Source organism: Panthera uncia, chromosome C2 (assembly GCF_023721935.1).
Source record: "Panthera uncia isolate 11264 chromosome C2, Puncia_PCG_1.0, whole genome shotgun sequence".
Classification (NCBI taxonomy): domain Eukaryota; kingdom Metazoa; phylum Chordata; class Mammalia; order Carnivora; family Felidae; genus Panthera; species Panthera uncia.
Window position 1 is genome coordinate 91,123,263 of NC_064810.1, and position 20,018 is coordinate 91,143,280.

A 20,018-nucleotide genomic window follows, 5' to 3' on the forward strand; every position below is an offset into this window, starting at 1 on the left:
TAAATTTAAAACTACAAAGTAAACATTTGGAAATGAGTTTTAGCATAAAAATCAGGGTTCCTATGGATTACATCTCCTGATAAATCCTATAAGAAAGTCACCTAGTAAACTAAGGATAAATATATATCTCTAAGAAAATACACATCTTATAAGAGAAAAAAAAAAAGTACTTGTATATGCATTTTTCCATGCAATCTTAAGTCAGAGAAAAAGTTAAAAATAATTTAATAGGAATGTATTGTAGCCTACTATATAATCAGCTCTCGCCAGAAAGAAGGAATAGAGGAAGGAAAAAATGAGATTCCTGCTCTTCAAGAGTTTATAATCCCACTAGAGACAAGATAAACAATTCTCTTTCCAGAGTATTAAGCATGTATATTTAACCCAGGAGGATGACTGTGCAATGTGCATGCATGCTCTAAAACATCTTCGGTGAGAAAACAATAGGAGACCACATCATTTATCTTCTAAACCATGAAAATATTGATAATGAAAGGGGGCCTATTAATTACCCTAGGACAACAAGAATAGACTAGGACTGTCTCCAGAAAACCTAGGTGTATGGTCATCATAAGCTTGGAGCCAAGAGTGTGGGCATCTCAGTGCTGACTACTCTCCCCTGAGGTTTTCTCCTAAGCAGATCTATCAAGGCAGCCTAAAGTTGCTACTCGGTATTTCTTTTTTGGATGTCCTGCTTTTCTTATATATCTGTGATTGCTAGTCATGCATGTTTCGGCCAAGATGTCTGCTCTGGGCGATATCATCAGACTGTAAAATTTGACTGTACATCCTGGTCCAGACAGAAAAGAGGATCAGGATCACCTGAACCTACTTCTTCATCAGGAATCATAGACAAAGCAAATTCACTTAGAAGTGAATTAAGCGAGACCATCACACTTTATTCACAATGGCCAAGAGCACTACACTTTATTTCAGCTACTCAAACAAATTCCGCACCGTTGCGTATCCTTCCTGCCTTATTGCTACCCATCATCAGCCACAGTGTCCTTCATGAACCAAATGGTCAATAGCTTTTGGTTGAATGAATGAGTGAATGAATGAAGTAGTAGCTATGGCTAGAGACAGAAGAATATATAGCTAATGGATAACAATCATTACTACCCTCCCCTACCTGCAGAGAAGTATCTCCAAAGGAAGAAGCAAATGTCCTACTCTGTGTACCATAGTTTGCTTCCCCAATGTACTTTTTTTCCCTGGAGGAATAGATCTCAAAATATTTAATGTAACTCAGGTTTCATATGCAGAATCCCATTTAACTTCAGCAGCACATCTGTGTCTTTTTTTTTTTTTTAACATTTATTTATTTTTGAGACAGAGAGAGACACAGCATGAACGGGGGAGGGGCAGAGAGAGAGGGAGACACAGAATCCGAAGCAAGTGCCTTCCTTCTTTTAACAAAATCATCAGCAAATATTTATTGATGACCTACTATGTGCCAATCACTGTTTTAGATACTTGGGGATACAGCAGTGAGCACACCTTCAAAAATCTCTGGCCTTATGGATCTTTCAGTTATCCATTCATCTGATAATCATGTAGCAAGTGTCTATACTGTGCAAGGCTCCAGTGGATTCATAATGATGAATGAGACGTGATTCCTGCCCTCCACAAAATTATACTATATCAGAGACGCTTTTAAAGAATACCAATAGCTAATCTACAAGGGAAAGTTAAAGGGCTCTAAGGGAAGACTTACAAGCAAAATGTATGACAGGGTGGAATGCAAGAATATTTAAGTATAATAAGGGCTCAAGAAGGCTGCATCAAGAGAGTAGCATTCATTCTGTAGGCTCACAAAACTGCACTACCTATGTTAGTTACAAGCTTCTATAAGTCTTTTAAGTTCAAGAAAAAAAATTTAATAACCTCTAAAATCAATACACTTTTGAAGCAGTCTAAACAAGCCTGTTTGGGTACAAGCTTCTCAGTGAAGCAATGTGTATTTCATTTTCGTAAATATCAGTGCTAATGTCTGGGCAGAATAATAATTTGCAAGCTAACACTTACTGAGTGCTTCCCAAGTACTCTGTGTTCTCCACTTCTCTATGTGCATTACATATAGCAGAACATTTAATCCTTCTGACAATCCTGTGAGGTTGGCAACTATTATTTTTACATGGTAATATGAGGAAACTGAGGCACAGAACGGTTAGGCAATTTGACTGAAATCACACAGATAGTAAATAACATCATTAGGGTTTAAATAAAGGCAGTCTAGCTCTCATGTCTACATTGTCAATTCCTGTGCTATATTGCCTATTAATCTGATGAAAATAACTTATTACAAGTTATTAAGAAATGATAATGCCAGTGCACCTGAGCGGCTCAGTCGGTTGAGCATTCGACTTCGGCTCAGGTCATGATCTCATGGTTCCTGGGTTCAAGCCCCACATCGGGCTCTGTGCTGAGAGCCTAGAGCCTGGAACCTGCTTCGTATTCTGTGTCTCCCTCTCTCTCTGCCCCTCCCCTACTTGTGCTCTGTTTCTCTCTGTCTCTCAAAAGTAAATAAATAAATGTTAAAAAAAATTAATAAAAAGAAATGATAATGCCTTCACCTTCAGAGAAAACACAAATGTGCAATGCCATTTAATATTTCGACCTAAAGAAGAGACTAATGTGTCATTTTATGGCACTTCAAGTCATTGAGAGAAACATTTTGGGGGCAGAGGATTTTTTGATGCCTTAAAAATTGCCTATTTATCTCTAGATGTAATGTTGCCTTGAAAAAAATGAGAAGCAGAATGGATATGCTTAAATTAAGGAAAATATTGAGAGAGGGAGAAGCTGAATCCTGTAATAGTGCATTAAGGCCAGGTGAAGGTGGGTTTTTCTGTGGAGGCTCTTTGCTGGCCAGAATATTAATAGAGTACATCAGAAAATAAGAAAAGAGATGCCACAGCAGAGGCACGGACTATTTAAAGAGGTCTAGAAAAGTGTGAAAAGCAAATCTGAACACATCATAATTTTGCCAAATGTCCACCCTGAATATATATCACTTATAAAATCAACAAATGCTTATATGTTATTTTTATGACCCTCTGCTGTCTTGGAAGCATGAGCCAGTCTTCCACCAGTGAGCTGTTCACATGTGGACAACAGACTCTTCATTGTATCTTCCTGAGATTTTCACAAAAATGTTGTTGTTAATAGTGGTGGTGGTGGTGGTGGTGTTTGTGGAGGTTTTTCTATCTGGATTACACTGAGAATGCCACATATAAAATCGCTTTAAAGATCCACTTAAGTGTCAAGTATCCCATGTAACAATTTTGACCATATTAATATGGGGACATTCCCTACGTATAATGTGCCTTTCCCCCAGCTTATATCCAACTTATTCTGACCTGCTTTCACACCATTCCTATCCTTTCAGTATAGGAACCAAACTTGCCTGAGTTGGGAACATCTGACTCAACTTCTGACCCTCGCCATTTACCACATTCACCCTCAGGTTGGCAACAGTCATGTTAAAAATAATGGCTTCAACCTGAAATTTGTAGATTGTTTCATAGATTTCAAATTGTTTTACATATATAATTATGGACACACACACACACACACACACACCTCCAGAATATAGTTATTATTAAAATCATCTCCATAGCCATACTTATATCAGACAAACTAGACTTTAAATTAAAGGCTGTAACAAGAGATGAAGAAGGGCATTATATAATAATCACAGGGTCTATCCACCAGGAAGAGCTAACTACTATAAATGTCTATGCGCCAAATACCCGAGCCCCCAGATATATAAAACAATTACTCATAAACATAAGCAACCTTATTGATAAGAATGTGGTCATTGCAGGGGACTTTAACACCCCACTTACAGAAATGGATAGATCATCTAGACACACAGTCAATAAAGAAACAAGGGCCCTGAATGATACATTGGATCAGATGGACTTGACAGATATATTTAGAACTCTGCATCCCAAAGCAACAGAATATACTTTCTTCTCGAGTGCACATGGAACATTCTCCAAGATAGATCATATACTGGGTCACAAAACAGCCCTTCATAAGTTTACAAGAATTGAAATTATACCATGCATACTTTCAGACCACAATGCTATGAAGCTTGAAATCAACCACAGGAAAAAGTCTGGAAAACCTCCAAAAGCATGGAGGTTAAAGAACACCCTACTAACGAATGAGTGGGTCAACCAGGCAGTTAGAGAAGAAATTAAAATATATATGGAAACAAACGAAAATGAAAATACAACAATCCAAACGCTTTGGGATGCAGCGAAGGCAGTCCTGAGAGGAAAATACATTGCAATCCAGGCCTATCTCAAGAAACAAGAAAAATCCCAAATACAAAACCTAACAGCACACCTAAAGGAAATAGAAGCAGAACAGCAAAGGCAGCCTAAACCCAGCAGAAGAAGAGAAATAATAAAGATCAGAGCAGAAATAAACAATATAGAATCTAAAAAAACTGTAGAGCAGATCAACGAAACCAAGAGTTGGTTTTTTGAAAAAATAAACAAAATTGACAAACCTCTAGCCAGGCTTCTCAAAAAGAAAAGGGAGATGACCCAAATAGATAAAATCATGAATGAAAATGGAATGATTACAACCAATCCCTCAGAGATACAAACAATTATCAGGGAATACTATGAAAAATTATATGCCAGCAAATTGGACAACCTGGAAGAAATGGACAAATTTCTAAACACCCACACTCTTCCAAAACTCAATCAGGAGGAAATAGAAAGCTTGAACAGACCCATAACCAGCGAAGAAATTGAATCGGTTATCAAAAATCTCCCAACAAATAAGAGTCCAGGACCAGATGGCTTCCCAGGGGAGTTCTACCAGACATTTAAAGCAGAGATAATACCTATCCTTCTCAAGCTATTCCAAGAAATAGAAAGGGAAGGAAAACTTCCAGACTCATTCTATGAAGCCAGTATTACTTTGATTCCTAAACCAGACAGAGACCCAGTAAAAAAAGAGAACTACAGGCCAATATCCCTGATGAATATGGATGCAAAAATTCTTAATAAGATACTAGCAAATCGAATTCAACAGCATATAAAAAGAATTATTCACCATGATCAAGTGGGATTCATTCCTGGGATGCAGGGCTGGTTCAACATTCGCAAATCGATCAACGTGATACATCACATTAACAAAAAAAAAGAGAAGAACCATATGATCCTGTCAATCGATGCAGAAAAGGCCTTTGACAAAATCCAGCACCCTTTCTTAGTAAAAACCCTTGAGAAAGTCGGGATAGAAGGAACATACTTAAAGATCATAAAGGCCATTTATGAAAAGCCCACAGCTAACATCATCCTCAACGGGGAAAAACTGAGAGCTTTTTCCCTGAGATCAGGAACATGACAGGGATGCCCACTGTCACCGCTGTTGTTTAATATAGTGCTGGAAGTTCTAGCATCAGCAATCAGACAACAAAAGGAAATCAAAGGCATCAAAATTGGCAAAGATGAAGTCAAGCTTTCACTTTTTGCAGATGACATGATACTATACATGGAAAATCCGATAGACTCCACCAAAAGTCTGCTAGAACTGATACATGAATTCAGCAAAGTTGCAGGATACAAAATCAATGTGCAGAAATCAGTTGCATTCTTATACACTAACAATGAAGCAACAGAAAGACAAATGAAGAAACTGATCCCATTCACAATTGCACCAAGAAGCATAAAATACCTAGGAATAAATCTAACCAAAGATGTAAAAGATCTGTATGCTGAAAACTATAGAAAGCTTATGCAGGTAATTGAAGAAGATATAAAGAAATGGAAAGACATTCCCTGCTCATGGATTGGAAGAATAAATATTGTCAAAATGTCAATACTACCCAAAGCTATCTACACATTCAATGCAATCCCAATCAAAATTGCACCAGCATTCTTCTCGAAACTAGAACAAGCAATCCTAAAATTCATATGGAACCACAAAAGGCCCCGAATAGCCAAAGTAATTTTGAAGAAGAAGACCAAAGCAGGAGGCATCACAATCCCAGACTTTAGCCTCTACTACAAAGCTGTCATCATCAAGACAGCATGGTATTGGCATAAAAACAGACACATAGACCAATGGAATAGAATAGAAACCCCAGAACTAGACCCACAAACGTATGGCCAACTCATCTTTGACAAAGCAGGAAAGAACATCCAATGGAAAAAAGACAGTCTCTTTAACAAATGGTGCTGGGAGAACTGGACAGCAACATGCAGAAGGTTGAAACTAGACCACTTTCTCACACCATTCACAAAAATAAACTCAAAATGGATAAAGGACCTGAATGTGAGACAGGAAACCATCAAAACCTTAGAGGAAAAAGCAGGAAAAGACCTCTCTGACCTCAGCCGTAGCAATCTCTTACTCGGCACATCCCCAAAGGCAAGGGAATTAAAAGCAAAAGTGAATTACTGGGACCTTATGAAGATAAAAAGCTTCTGCACAGCAAAGGAAACAACCAACAAAACTAAAAGGCAACCAACGGAATGGGAAAAGATATTTGCAAATGACACATCGGACAAAGGGCTAGTATCCAAAATCTATAAAGAGCTCATCAAACTCCACACCCGAAAAACAAATAACCCAGTGAAGAAATGGGCAGAAAACATGAATAGACACTTCTCTAAAGAAGACATCCGGATGGCCAACAGGCACATGAAAAGATGCTCAACGTCGCTCCTTATCAGGGAAATACAAATCAAAACCACACTCAGATACCACCTCACGCCAGTCAGAGTGGCCAAAATGAAGAAATCAGGAGACTATAGATGCTGGAGAGGATGTGGAGAAACAGGAACCCTCTTGCACTGTTGGTGGGAATGCAAATTGGTGCAGCCGCTCTGGAAAGCAGTGTGGAGGTTCCTCAGAAAATTAAAAATAGACCTACCCTATGACCCAGCAATAGCACTGCTAGGAATTTATCCAAGGGATACAGGAGTACTGATGCATAGGGGCACCTGTACCCCAATGTTTATAGCGGCACTCTCAACAATAGCCAAATTATGGAAAGAGCCTAAATGTCCATCAACTGATGAATGGATAAAGAAATTGTGGTTTATATACACAATGGAATACTACGTGGCAATGAGAAAAAATGAAATATGGCCTTTTGTAGCAACATGGATGGAACTGGAGAGTGTGATGCTAAGTGAAATAAGCCATACAGAGAACGACAGATACCATATGTTTTCACTCTTATGTGGATCCTGAGAAACTTAACAGAAACCCATGGGGGAGGGGAAGGAAAAAAAAAGAAGTTAGAGAGGGAGAGAGCCAAAGCATAAGAGACTGTTAAAAACTGAGAACAAACTGAGTGTTGATGGGGGGGTGGGTGATGGGTATTGAGGAGGGCACCTTTTGGGATGAGCACTGGGTGTTGTATGGAAACCAATTTGACAGTAAATTTCATATATTAAAAAAAAAAAAAATCATCTCCATTCTAGAGATGGACCATAGATTGCTAGGATTAAGGGACTTGTCCAAGGTCAAGCAAGTTATAAAAGAGTAAGATGCATGGCTCCATAGCCTGGATTCAGCCTTCATGTAGGATCATGCAAACAATATTTATTTCTCTTTCTCCTTTTTTTTCCCCTTCTTGGTGCTTACTTTATTATACCCCAGGGAACTTTTCTAAGATATATATACTCTTCCAACATTGGAATCCATTTCCCATTAAAAACAAAGTATACATACACTGTGGTAAGGTTTTTAAAGCAGCCTATAGACACCCACTTAAACCACAGTTTACTAAAATGACATACATTTAACAATTATACAATATTTTACTAATAAAATAACAGCAAATAAAAGAGAAAAGTGACTTAATACGTATGAATTTTTAACTGAATAGAAACTTCCAACAGTTTTCTTCTGGCTTGCCTTTTTTGTTCCATTTGAGAGGAAAAAAAATTATCCTGCTCAAGACGGATAAGGAAAATGATCTCAGCTAAGAAATATTATGAAGTAAAACTCAGCCTAAAAAAAAACAACAACAAACTTTAAAATCTGTCCCATCAACCTTTGAAGTGCCTGTGGTTCCCTTTCAGAATACCAATAAACATCTCCAAGTGGCTCTCAGACCCTCTCTATATCATTCGTGGGAAGTGGGTGAGGGTTTTTTGGTTTTCAAAGTAACCGGCAAGTACTATTGGCATGTAGAATGGGGTGCCCAGAGGTGCTGCCCCCTGCAGTGCACAGGACGGTCCCACACAACACAAAATGTAACTGCTTAAAATTGCCAAGAGTGACCACTACTGAGAAACACTGAAAATGAAACCTGCTTCTATTCAGTTAAAAATTCAGATGTGTTATGTTACTTTACTCTTTTATTTGGTCTTATTTTATTAGTAAAACATTGCATAACTGTTAAATGTATATTATTTCAGTAAGCTGTGGTTTAAATGCATGTCTGTAGGCTGCCTTGAAAACCTCACCAGAGTGTATGTATCCTTTGGTTCAGACGGAAAACTGATTACAAAAAAAGTTCCAAAAAAACACCTTACTGTATTAAAATCTGCCTGTGTCCACTAATCACATTTTGTCCTCACTTTCTCTGTCTTTACCTGGGGGTCACTAGCTCTTGAGAAATAGGCAGCTGAGTTTATGATTGCAGTCCACTTACACAATATGCAAAATACTCAGGATGGTTCATCATAATCTCTATATATTCTGAGATGCTTCCCTACCCAAGCAGAGACCAAGAGATAGAATGGCAAGCAGTAAGACTGTACTTTTCTTATTTCTAGGGAGTAACAAGATTTAGTTCTGGCCTCTTTCGCTGAAAGCTGTTCCTTTGCTGTGAATGGGTTTATTTTCTGCTCTGTACAGTCTTCTTTCCAACTGCTTTACATTTTATATTGGCTTCAGAAACTGCTGGTTTGAACTACTGAAAGCAAAATTAGATTCAGGGTTGCCTGGTTTTGTATAGCCAGACTCTCCTCTAGCTTTTGTCCCTTTTCAGGATGACCTAAGATGACATGCCCTGTTTTTTCCTAATTTTGTCCCTACCCCTTTGATCCCACAAGAAGTTGGATGAAACTTTGTAATCCTGTTCAAGATTAGAGAAACACAGTTTCTGAATTTTCACAAATACCAAAAGGTGAGGGCGCCCTCTGCTGATGAATAAATGTTCCAAAGATGGGGGTTCAATTCTTGGTCATGGGAGAGTGATCTGTGATACGGTGAGACAGGAGACAGATCACGGACAGGAACATTCCCTAGAAGAATGCTCCAGGGGGAAATCTTCAAGAATGAGCACCAAAAAAACAACTTAGCTTTATCAGGCTTCATCAGTGCTTTTCAGGGAGTCAAGGCAGCACATTACATAAGTTGATGTCAGTTTATGATACCAGTCAATCTCTACCCAAGAGTTATAATGTTGGTTTCAGGCTAAGCCCATTATTTTCTTATCATTATCTATTATCTTCTTGAGAATCAGATACTAGTCCATTCATCTGGAAAAGAAACAAATTCATCGGGGCGCCTGGGTGGCGCAGTCGGTTAAGCATCCGACTTCAGCTTAGGTCACGATCTCGCGGTCCGTGAGTTCAAGCCCCACGTCGGGCTCTGTGCTGACAGCTCGGAGCCTGGAGCCTGCTTCTGATTCTGTGTCTCCCTCTCTCTCTGCCCCTCCCCCGTTCATGCTCTGTCTCTCTCTGTCTCAAAAATAAATAAACGTTAAAAAAAAAAAAATTAAAAAAAAAAAAGAAACAAATTCATCTTTAGGTTTTTCTTTATCACAAGATTAACCCTTTATGGAAACTGCCTCTAGTGTCTGACACCAGTCACCACAGGGCCTGGCATATTACCATATTTAAGGATTTCACATTCCTTCTCACATGCCTTTGTCATTTAACTTTGTCCTAAAGAATGGTGCCAATATCTCAATTTCCCATTTGTCTGTAGTCACTGCCTCGTTAAGGCTCATGCATTGTCTCTCAGAACTCCTACGATGAGCTCCCACTTCCAGTCTTGTCACCTTCAAATGCATCCTCTAAAGAGTTGCCAAGATTCTCTCTCTAAACCATAGAACATTCCATGTCACTCTGTACTTAAAATCCACATGATGAAACCCATGCTCCTTTGTGCCTTCCCCATGCTTTCTTTGCCTGATCTAAACTCAGTAAGATGATCCTGTTGGAGGTTCCTACTCTTCCTCCTAACTTATGAGCCTGTGATCAAGTTGTACCTTATGGCTAGGATGACCTTCTTAAGGCATTCTCCCTTTGCTTGGCTAACTCCTGCTCAGCATTTAGGCTGATCCAGGCTTTCATCTCCTCCAGTTCCCCCTCCCCAAACACACCAATCCTCACAACTGCATTAATTTATATATCAATTATTCCACTTTACTCACTGTGATATAATTAACTCTATATGTTTGCATCTCCATTAGATCCTAATGATAGAAAATGGCATATTCATCTTAGAATCTCCATCTTTGTAGAATGAAATAATTCATGAAGTATGCAAATATGAATCTAATAAAAATGTGTACTCAGTCCCCTTTCTATATCCATATTGCCCTATCAGGACCCTGGTGCCCCAGACCATCTTCTTTGTCCTGGAAAGCAAATGGGTCCAGATGTCAAGGGACACTGCTTATAAAACCACATAAAAGTAGACATCTCAGCAATGCCACCAATATAGCCACAGGCTGTCATTGTCCCTATTAAACACAAGTCTGAAAGATCCTGGCTGGATAAGTTGTCCTCCCCATCATAGAATCCAGACCACCAGTGGCTGAGATCTTAAAACTAGAAGTTTTCATGTTATTCTCCCTGCCAAAAATCCTTCAATTATTCCCCAGCGTCTACAAGACAAAGTTCAAATTCATTTGCCTGGAATCCAAGGCCTACCATAACCTGTCCAGAACATAATTTTCTGGTCTTTCTTCCCTTTATTCTTTTACACAAAACCATCTGACTCTCCCTAGAACCTGTATTATACTTTCTGCCTTCAATGCTCTTGCATGTAATAATGTCTCTGGAAAAGAAACAAACAAACAAAAAATACAAAACCTCCCTTTTCTTCATCATCACTTAAAAATAATGCTAGCCATTCTTCAGGTCTCAGGACTGAATCAGTCCATTGCAGCCAAGAGTCATCATTTCCCCCTTTACTGCTCTGTACTTCTTAGTTAACATTATGTACTTAACCTTTGCATAGTTCTTAATGGCTATAAAACTGCCTTATATTTTGGTTACTCTTTTCAAATATGGCTGTTATATCAATAGTTATTTTGGCAGCTCATGAAGGTCAACATCATGTATTTATACATTTCCATGTTACCATGACTCCCAACCTTGCCTATTGTAATAAACATAATAAATATTTCCTAATAATATTGATAGGCATATTTGGTTTCTCCACACAGAACAAAAATAATCACAATCAAAATCAAACCTTCATATATAATCTGAGATGAATTCTACTCATCTAGACCACTTCAACCAGACATACGTTTTCTACGGAAGTAATGACACATCTCTTGACATGGCCAGGAAAGGAAAAGTTGACTGTGTCAGATTAATAAGCCAGAACTAACAAGAAGACATGACTGCTAGTGAGATAAGCATGGGATGGGAGTAAAGGAGGAGGACCAGGCCTCAGGCAGAGGCCACCCCCCCTTAATCGATCACGGGAATATGGTTTTTAGAGAGTTTATCAGTGGTCAGCAGGTTGGCAAGAAATTAGCATCAGGGAAGCCCAACACAAGATAATAGAGTCTGGTAGAAGATGCACAGAAAAATAATGGCAACATGGAAGCAGTACAGAACCCTGGTTAAGAGGCCAAAATTTTATGACAAATATATCTGGTTGAATCCTGACCTGCTATCAATGTTTTTAGAAATTAGCCTCCTCAATTTAAGGAACCTCAGTTTCCTCATTTCATAGCTTGGTTTCAAGAAATAAATGAGATGTCTGGGTGGTTCTCTCTCTCTCTCTCTCTGTCTCTCTTTCTCTCTCTCAAAAATAAATAAACATTTTTAATAAAAAGAATTAAATGCAACATAAAAACACTTACTATATATGTGGTAAGCACTTTATAAATATTGGTTGCTGTTACAAATAGTAACAACAGTAATACTATTATTATTGCTTTTTCTTGTTATCAATTGAGAATCTAAAGACAGGCAATATTTGAAATTTCAGACCAGAAGCAGGCAGTGAACTTCAAGAAAAGCTAGTATTCATTCCTGGGCAATCTTGTAGGAGCAAGCATATCTAGAACCCCAGTTTAATCAAAATCTGGACTTACAGTCAAGACAGGAACACATTAACTAGATTTGGTCTGCAAAAGGTAGAGACTTGGTCTCAGGGACAACTCTCAGCTATTAGAATTGAGCAGTTAGGCACAGAGGCAGACTTGTTACAAAGTCTACAAATAACTTCTTCAATGCTCATCAACCACTGAAATACTTGACCTCAGAACACTGTAGGGGCTGAGCCTCCTGATGAGTATCAAATGACCAGGGGTAGTGGAGTGAAGGGAAAAGATACCCAGAGCACAGTGTGAACAAAAGCAGATATAAATTATTGAGCCCTCTCCAGAGAAACAGAACCAATAGGATGTATAAACATACGGAATTGGTTCATGCAATTGTGGAGGCTGAGAAGTCCTAAGATCTGTAGTTTGGCAAACTGGAGGCTCAGGAGAGCCACAGGTTTAGTTCCAGTCTGAGGCTAAAGGTGTGAGACCCTGGAGAGCTGATGGTTTAAGTTCCAATCCAAGTTTGAGTCCAAAGGCTGGAGAAGACTGATGTCCCAACTCAATAACATTCAGAAAGTGAATTCTCCTTTACTCAGCCTTTTCATTCTATCAGGCTTTCAAGGGATTAGATGAGCCATACCCATATCAGGAAGGACAATCTGCTTTACTCAGTGTACAGATTCAAATGTTAACCTCACCCAGAAACACTCTCACAGACATCATGTTTAATCAAACATCTTGGTGCCCTGTGGCCCAGTCAAGTTGACACATAAAATCAACCACCCCAGATGTTTGATTAAACATGATGTGTGTGAGAGTGTTGCTACTAAAACTTACAGTGTTGATGGGGATGCTCCATGTCAGTCAGCATAGTAGCCACTAGCCACATGTGGCTATTGAGCACCTGAAATATGCCTTATGTATGTGAGAAACTGGGTTTTGAGTTTTAATTTTAATTAAAATTAATTATTAATTATTTTAAATATAAATAGCCACATATGGTTAGTGGCTACCATATTGGACAGTAATAGGTCTAGGAAAAGAAGGTAATAGTTAAACTAACCAGGAATTACAAAATGTGAGACTTATTCAGGAAAAGGGTAAATTTTTAGTTGAGGGATCATAAGGCAGAACTTTTTTACACAGAGTGGCCAGAGAAGGCCTCACTGAGGAGATTGCCAATATTTAAGCTAAAGTCGAAAGGGCTAAATCCTGAGAAGAGGCCGCCAGGTAAAAAATGAAAGGAATAGATTCCAGGTAGGAGGACCTTAGTACGCAAATGCCCCAAGGCAGGAAAAATCCTATTTACTTTGAGCAACTGAATAAGCCACAGGTGACTGGAGGGTGATGGAAGGTGTTTTGAAGAGAAAAACAAGGGCAACCTATTACAAGAAGAGTAGACCACAGAAGGGGCTTGGATTCTATTTGAGGTATTTTATATTTACGTTGTTTTTAGAGATCACTGTGTGGAAAATATGTGAGCCTACAAAAAGAAGCTTCGCACGCATGTATGTGTGTGTGTTTGCTTGAGTGGGTTTGATAGTTTGAGTCTCTTCCTGATCAGAATATAATCTTTTCAATATTAGTGTGTATTTATATTCAAAAGGACTATAAACTTTGATCAATATTAATTTATCTAAGTTAGCAACATATATATATATATATATATGTATATATATATATATGCATACATATGTTCTTTAGCTTTTTTAAGTACAGGAGAAAGGAAACAGCCTCCTAGCTATGTTGACAATAGGGAAGGATCCTGTAGTTAGAACTATCCAATAGATGCACTTCTATGAAGTATCTATACCAGTTACATAAGTGAAATAGCTGCATACAAACACCGTAAGATTATCCTTAGACTCTTGAGAGAGGTCAATTTCCGAGTATAGAAGAAAGAAAAGGCGGAACCTAAACCAATTGAAAAAACAATCATGAAACTGACTAATGTCAAGCAAAGGGGGCCCATGGAGAAAGATTAAAGCAACTGGGGTTAATTAATTAACCTAGGGAAGAGAGATTAATAAATTTTTGTAAGAATATGTAGAACTGCTATTCACAGGATAAGGTCTAGTTAGGTTGCACTAACCCAGGAGAAAGAACTGAAACCAGGAGACTAAAACGGCAGAAGATGCTATTTATGGCTATGAAACTCTGGACTCAGTGAGGAAAGCAGAGCAGTGTCCTTCTGTGGAGGTCTTTAAAACAGAATAGATTCTCATCAGTCTCATTTGAAAGGTTTAAGTGTGATCCTGCCTAAAGGCAAGGTGATGAACGAATGACTTTTCAAGGTGCCAGCCAGTCAGCCCTATGAGAACACACAGCTGATTGTGTGCTGTGATTTTCTTTTGTTTACCCATATCTTATTGTTTTACACCACCAAGTGGCCACACTGAGTAGAAATGTTACAAATTCTGCATATGATCAGAGGCCTTGAGAAATGTCAAAGTATATGCTTTGAATATACTTAGAATTACACAGTCTGTTTGTAAATATTCAATCTGTAAAGTCAGCTGGCATGAAAATGCTTATACACTGTGATCCTTGTATGGTATTAATTTGGAAAACAAAGCTGGTACCTATCTTAATAATAGCATGTCAAATTCTTATATTGTGTATTTGCTGTTCTGTAGGAATGGGATTTGATTCACAATAAGCTGAGTTATCACACAAAAATCTTTTATTTTAGAAGCATATATATTTAAAAGCCAGATTTTGACCCTTTTACATTTAACAGATGTATTAAGTAAATTAAATGTGACTTCATAAACAATTTTCTAAAATAAGCTCAAATGTAGTATCAAAAGAATAGTAGAATAGGCTTGCAGGGAAACCGTAGCTGTTGACACATGACTGAAGCCATCATGTTAAAAATAATTTTAGATACAACATAATAGGCTAATGTGCTTCCTGGTACCTTTCCTTTTTAATTTATGTAAAAAATAAATCAGCATCCATTAGCATTTATTAAACTCTCATATGAGCTAAATGTTGGATTCTACATTGGACAAATTAAATTGACAAAGCCCACCTTGTCACTGCATTCCCTGCCACCTTCAGAACAAAAGCATTCTGTCAAATAGGAGCGGAGAAGTAATCCAGGGCCAGACTGCTTGTGTTAGAATCCTAGTAAGCTATGTAATTCTATAGCCCTCAGTTTTGATTTTTTTTTTTTTTTGTAACACGAATTTAATTATTTTGACTTAAAAAAATTAGATAGTGTGTGGTCATTAACTCAATAAACGTTTATTGTGTGACTACCACACTGACACTGTTCTAGGCAGTGGGGATAGAGCAGTAAATAAAACAGACAGAAATCCCTGCCTTCAGGAAGGTTGCATTCCAGTAAAGACCCAGATAGTAAATATTTTAGGCTTTGGTATGGATAGTAGCGGAATGTGGTCAGGGTAGTCCTCACTGAGAAAAAGACCTGAAGTTGAGCCAGGAGATCAGAGGGCATTTAGAGAAAGAATATCCCAGGACAAACTGTCAAATGCAGAATCCCAGAGGCAGTTGTGTACCTGCAGCAGCAGGGTAGACAGTTTGTCTGGAGCAGAGTAAAAAGGAAATAAGATCAGAGACAAGATGGCAGGGGGCTCAAATGCCATTTTCAAAACTGATTTTTACTCTGAGTGAGATAAGAAGCCTTTGCAGTTTTAAGCACAGTAGTGACCTGCTCCGGAGCACTAATTTTAATTTTTTGGCCTGAGAAATTGGATAGATGGAGGGGACCAGTAGAGACTGTAAGAAGGGAAGTAAGGAGGGTCAGAGTCTCGGGTATAGAAAGATTATATTTGAAATACCTGTTGGGTATCCAAGTAGAGATGTGAGGAAGATAATTTCTGCAAGAGTCTCGAGATCCAAAACGAGGTTTTAAATTCAGGATATAAATGTAAGTGTTGTCAACCCATCGACTGTATTTAAAATCATGAAACTGGTGAAATCACCAAGCAATTACATTTGGAAGGAAAGAGAAGAGGTCCAAGCATTGTGCCCTTGGGTACTCCAAAAGTAGGGACCCAGGGAGATGAGAAGATAGCGGAAAAGGAGATGGAAAAGGGCAACCGGTAAGATAGGAGGGAAACCCGAAAGAGCAGAGTTGCGGAAGCCAACTGGGAAAGTATATACTGGAAGAGGGAACAAGCAGTCGTATCACTTGCACCTGAGGGTCCATGCAAAATGAAGACTGAGAACTGAACCACTGTTGTAGCAGCATGGAGACCTTTAATAGCATTGAAGAGAGCAGTTTCAGGGAAGTAGTAGGAATGAGAGCCTTGTTGGAGCGAGCTCAGAGAGCAGGAAGAGAGATGTTCGAGATACAGGGTACACACAGCTTTTTCAAGGAGTTTTTGTGGGTTTGTTGTTTGTTTTTTTATACAGAAGGAAAGCATTAAAATGATAATTGGAAGGGAAGTGGATCAAGAGAGGCTTTTGGGGTGTTTTACTTTAAGATGGCAGAAACAACAGCATTTCTGTATGCTGGTAGGAAAGCTCCAGGGGAAAAAAGAAAAAGAAAAAGAAAATGAAAAAGAGAAAAGAAAAGAAACAAGGAAGAAAGAATGAATTACTGGACAGTCCCATGGGTGGAATGAGATCTGATGCAGAAGTGTGCATGAGTGGGTGGGTGGTCGGGTTCACACTCTGCCATGTAAAATGCTTAACCTGGTGCTTAGCACTAAAAAAAGTCCAAAAGGGACAGATAGAAACCACTCACTGTCAATTAAAAGGGTTTTGCTAACATGATCCTACAGTTCCAGTGCAGCCACAATATTTGGTAGATTAATGAAAATAAGTTGAGTAGAATAATGAAAACAAAACAAAGACATTTAGAAGCAACGTTGAATCACATTGACTAGCCTCCAGGATATTGGTCTAAAGGTAAACAGAGATACCTGAGTGAAAGTAGGAAGAATCACAGATACTGTTTACATTCGATTCATGAGGTGAGTCTAACAGGACCAGGATCCCACAAGGTACTTGACTCCTTGTAGATGCTCTGAGTTGATTAATTAATTATCTTTGCCCTTTATAAATTCAGCATGATGAAAAACCCCTGTCTCTTGCCTCACAAGTACTGCATGGTATAATGTTATTTCCATGCTCTTTTCATGTTCTTCCACTGAATTTTATACTGACTTATAAAGGCGAAGCTGTAGGGCAGAGCTGTAATAGAAGACCAAACAAAGGAAGGTGGGTGGTAAAAGCATAACTGCCACTTCCACTGGGAAGAAAATGGGGTCAAAGCAACTACGATGTAAATTGTGTTCCCAATATTAAAATAAATCTAACACTTATGAAAAATGTATCAGCAAACATGTGACTTTATGAAACCATACTTTGTTATTTAATACAAGTATCTTTTTACTATTATAAGAATTGTGCTTTGCTGAGGTCAGATAATAAATTTCAATAAATCTCAATTCCTCGCTTGTTTCAATATAAATTTGGAGATGCGTTCCTTTGGAAAAAGACTTAAGCCCCCAGGTATAATAAAATCATATTTAAGAATGTAGCAGTGTGGGGCACCTGGGTGGCTCCATCGCTGAGTGGCCCACTTCAGATCAGGTCATGATCTCATGGCTTGTGAGTTCAAGCCCCGCACCAGGCTCTGTGCAGACAGCTCAGAGCCTGGCTCCTGCTTCGGATTCTGTGTCTCCCTCTCTCTCTGCCCACCCCCAACTCGTGCTCTGTCTGTCTCTCTCTCTCTCTCTCTCTCTCTCTAGGATAATTAAACATTAAAAAAATTAAAGAATGTAGCAATTTGGCAGCATGTAATTACAGAAAAAGCAACTTTTGGAAGACATTAATAAAAGTACTAAAACTCCTTATTTTTACAATGGTCAGCTCAAAACCAAACCATCAAAAGCATTAAAAATTCAGGAAAGCTCTAGAAATCCACTGTCATGACCTTTTTCTCTTCACAATTGTTCTCATCTAAGAATAACAATCACTAATATGATAGAAACTATCAGTTTAGCTTTTATTTAACTCAAGCCTCTGTGCCTATGATCTAGGATTATCTTTTACATTTTTTGCATGTTTCAAATTTTTAAAGTTTCTTTCTTGAACTCTGCACAACAGTTTTAGTACAATGTATACATTGTCCCTAAAGAGAAAACAGTAGACTGAAATGTTTTAGGGAGCCTGTGGCCAGGACATATAGAAGCTGGTGCCTATTAACCGACAGGCATATCGATGCTGGCCACCTGTTGCTCAACCTCATCATTTATCTTAGAGTTAGGCAAACTATACCAAGTCCAGCCTCCCATATATTTTTGGAAATAATGTCTTATGGAACACAACCCCATTCATTTGTTTACTATTGCTTATCGCTCCTTCCACAAGGCAAAGTTGAGTAGTTGTAAGACCACATGGCCTGCAGAGCCTAAAATATTTACTATCTGACCCTTTATAGAAAAACGTTTTCCCATCCCTGGTTTAACTAATGGTTGGTATCCTCATTAACCAATGTTTGTTGAGAAATAGATACATATCCATATGGTAATGGGAGGAGGAATCAGACAGCTTCTATGAATATGTGTGTGCTGTCTTTGAGAGGGAGATTTTTTACATTTTTCATTGATTTCACAAATTCAGAATTTATTAAATGGGTTTCTGTTAGGTGACAGGTACCTACCCGTCAAGTAGACTTCCTTTTTAGGTAGTCATGAGAGGAAAATTTTTCCAAGTGTTTCTATCAAAATGCATATTTTGAAATTCACTTTTGTCCCCTCTTGTCTGTAATTTTTATAACTTTTTCTACTTCTTATATATTCACACAACATCAAAACCTCCTACCTCACTTTGTCTTATCATTAAACTAGGGCTTTGAAAAATGTAAGAAGGTTCTTAAAAGATTAGTTATTCCTAAACTATTGTCATTTATTTTTAAATGTCGGTGGACAGCTCCTTTCCAATACCATTTGTGTAAAAAGAAATATATTGAGCTGAATAACCCTCCAAATGGTGATATTTTTTTTCCATTGTTAATTTTGAAAGTCCTAATTTTTGTCTGTCCTGAGCAAGAATCTAAACATTTTAATTCTTTCAACAGAGTACCATAGTAAGTTTATAGCTGCTGTGCCTTAGACAACCTATACTTAGGGAAAGGAAATTTCCAATTCAATTTACAATGATGTCAAGAAACAACACATATCTGCAGGCATAGATAAGAAAAACATTCAGGGGTACACAGTGATAGGTCTACTTAAATAAATAAAACTTTTGGTACTAGTGATTAGGTACCCAGGATTATTATATGTTTAATTGGCTAAGGTTACAATTTGGAATTACTTCTAGTCACATTTAATTGGATTTGGAATCTCTGGAGAAAAGAAATAGAGAGGCCCAGCAGAAACAGTCATAAAAGTAAACTGTTTTTCCAAAGGGTGCTAAGCAATGAATTAATATCAATTGCACAATAGTTTTTAATATCTTCTCAGCTTGATAAGACTAATTCAATGGTTGTACACACTAGATACTAAAACCAATTCAATTAAACACAAAAGTTGGGGGAGGGGAGTGTTTGTTGAATTGGAAATTTTATTTTTAATTTTAAGGAGGCCAATTTAATCAGAGGTAAATAATCTTTAATTCAGGTAAAGTCTAAGATATGCTTACATGGCAGTACAATACTTAGCTACATATGCTATGTTAGGTTTGAAGGCATTTTAGAATCCATAACATATGTGTTGCTCTATAAAGGTTTTGAAGCTTAATAAGGGGCAACCAAAACAATGCATTCCTTCATAGTCTTTAAATATTCTTATACTGTGCAAACAGAAAAAAA

At 38.0% G+C, this 20,018-nt stretch overlaps 1 protein-coding gene across 1 annotated transcript in view; it reads left to right on the plus strand.

The window, feature by feature from the left end:
• SPATA16 (spermatogenesis associated 16) overlaps positions 1 to 20,018 on the plus strand; it is a 234,452-nt gene that overhangs the window by 129,295 nt on the left and 85,139 nt on the right. The gene's annotated exons all lie outside the window — the stretch shown is intronic.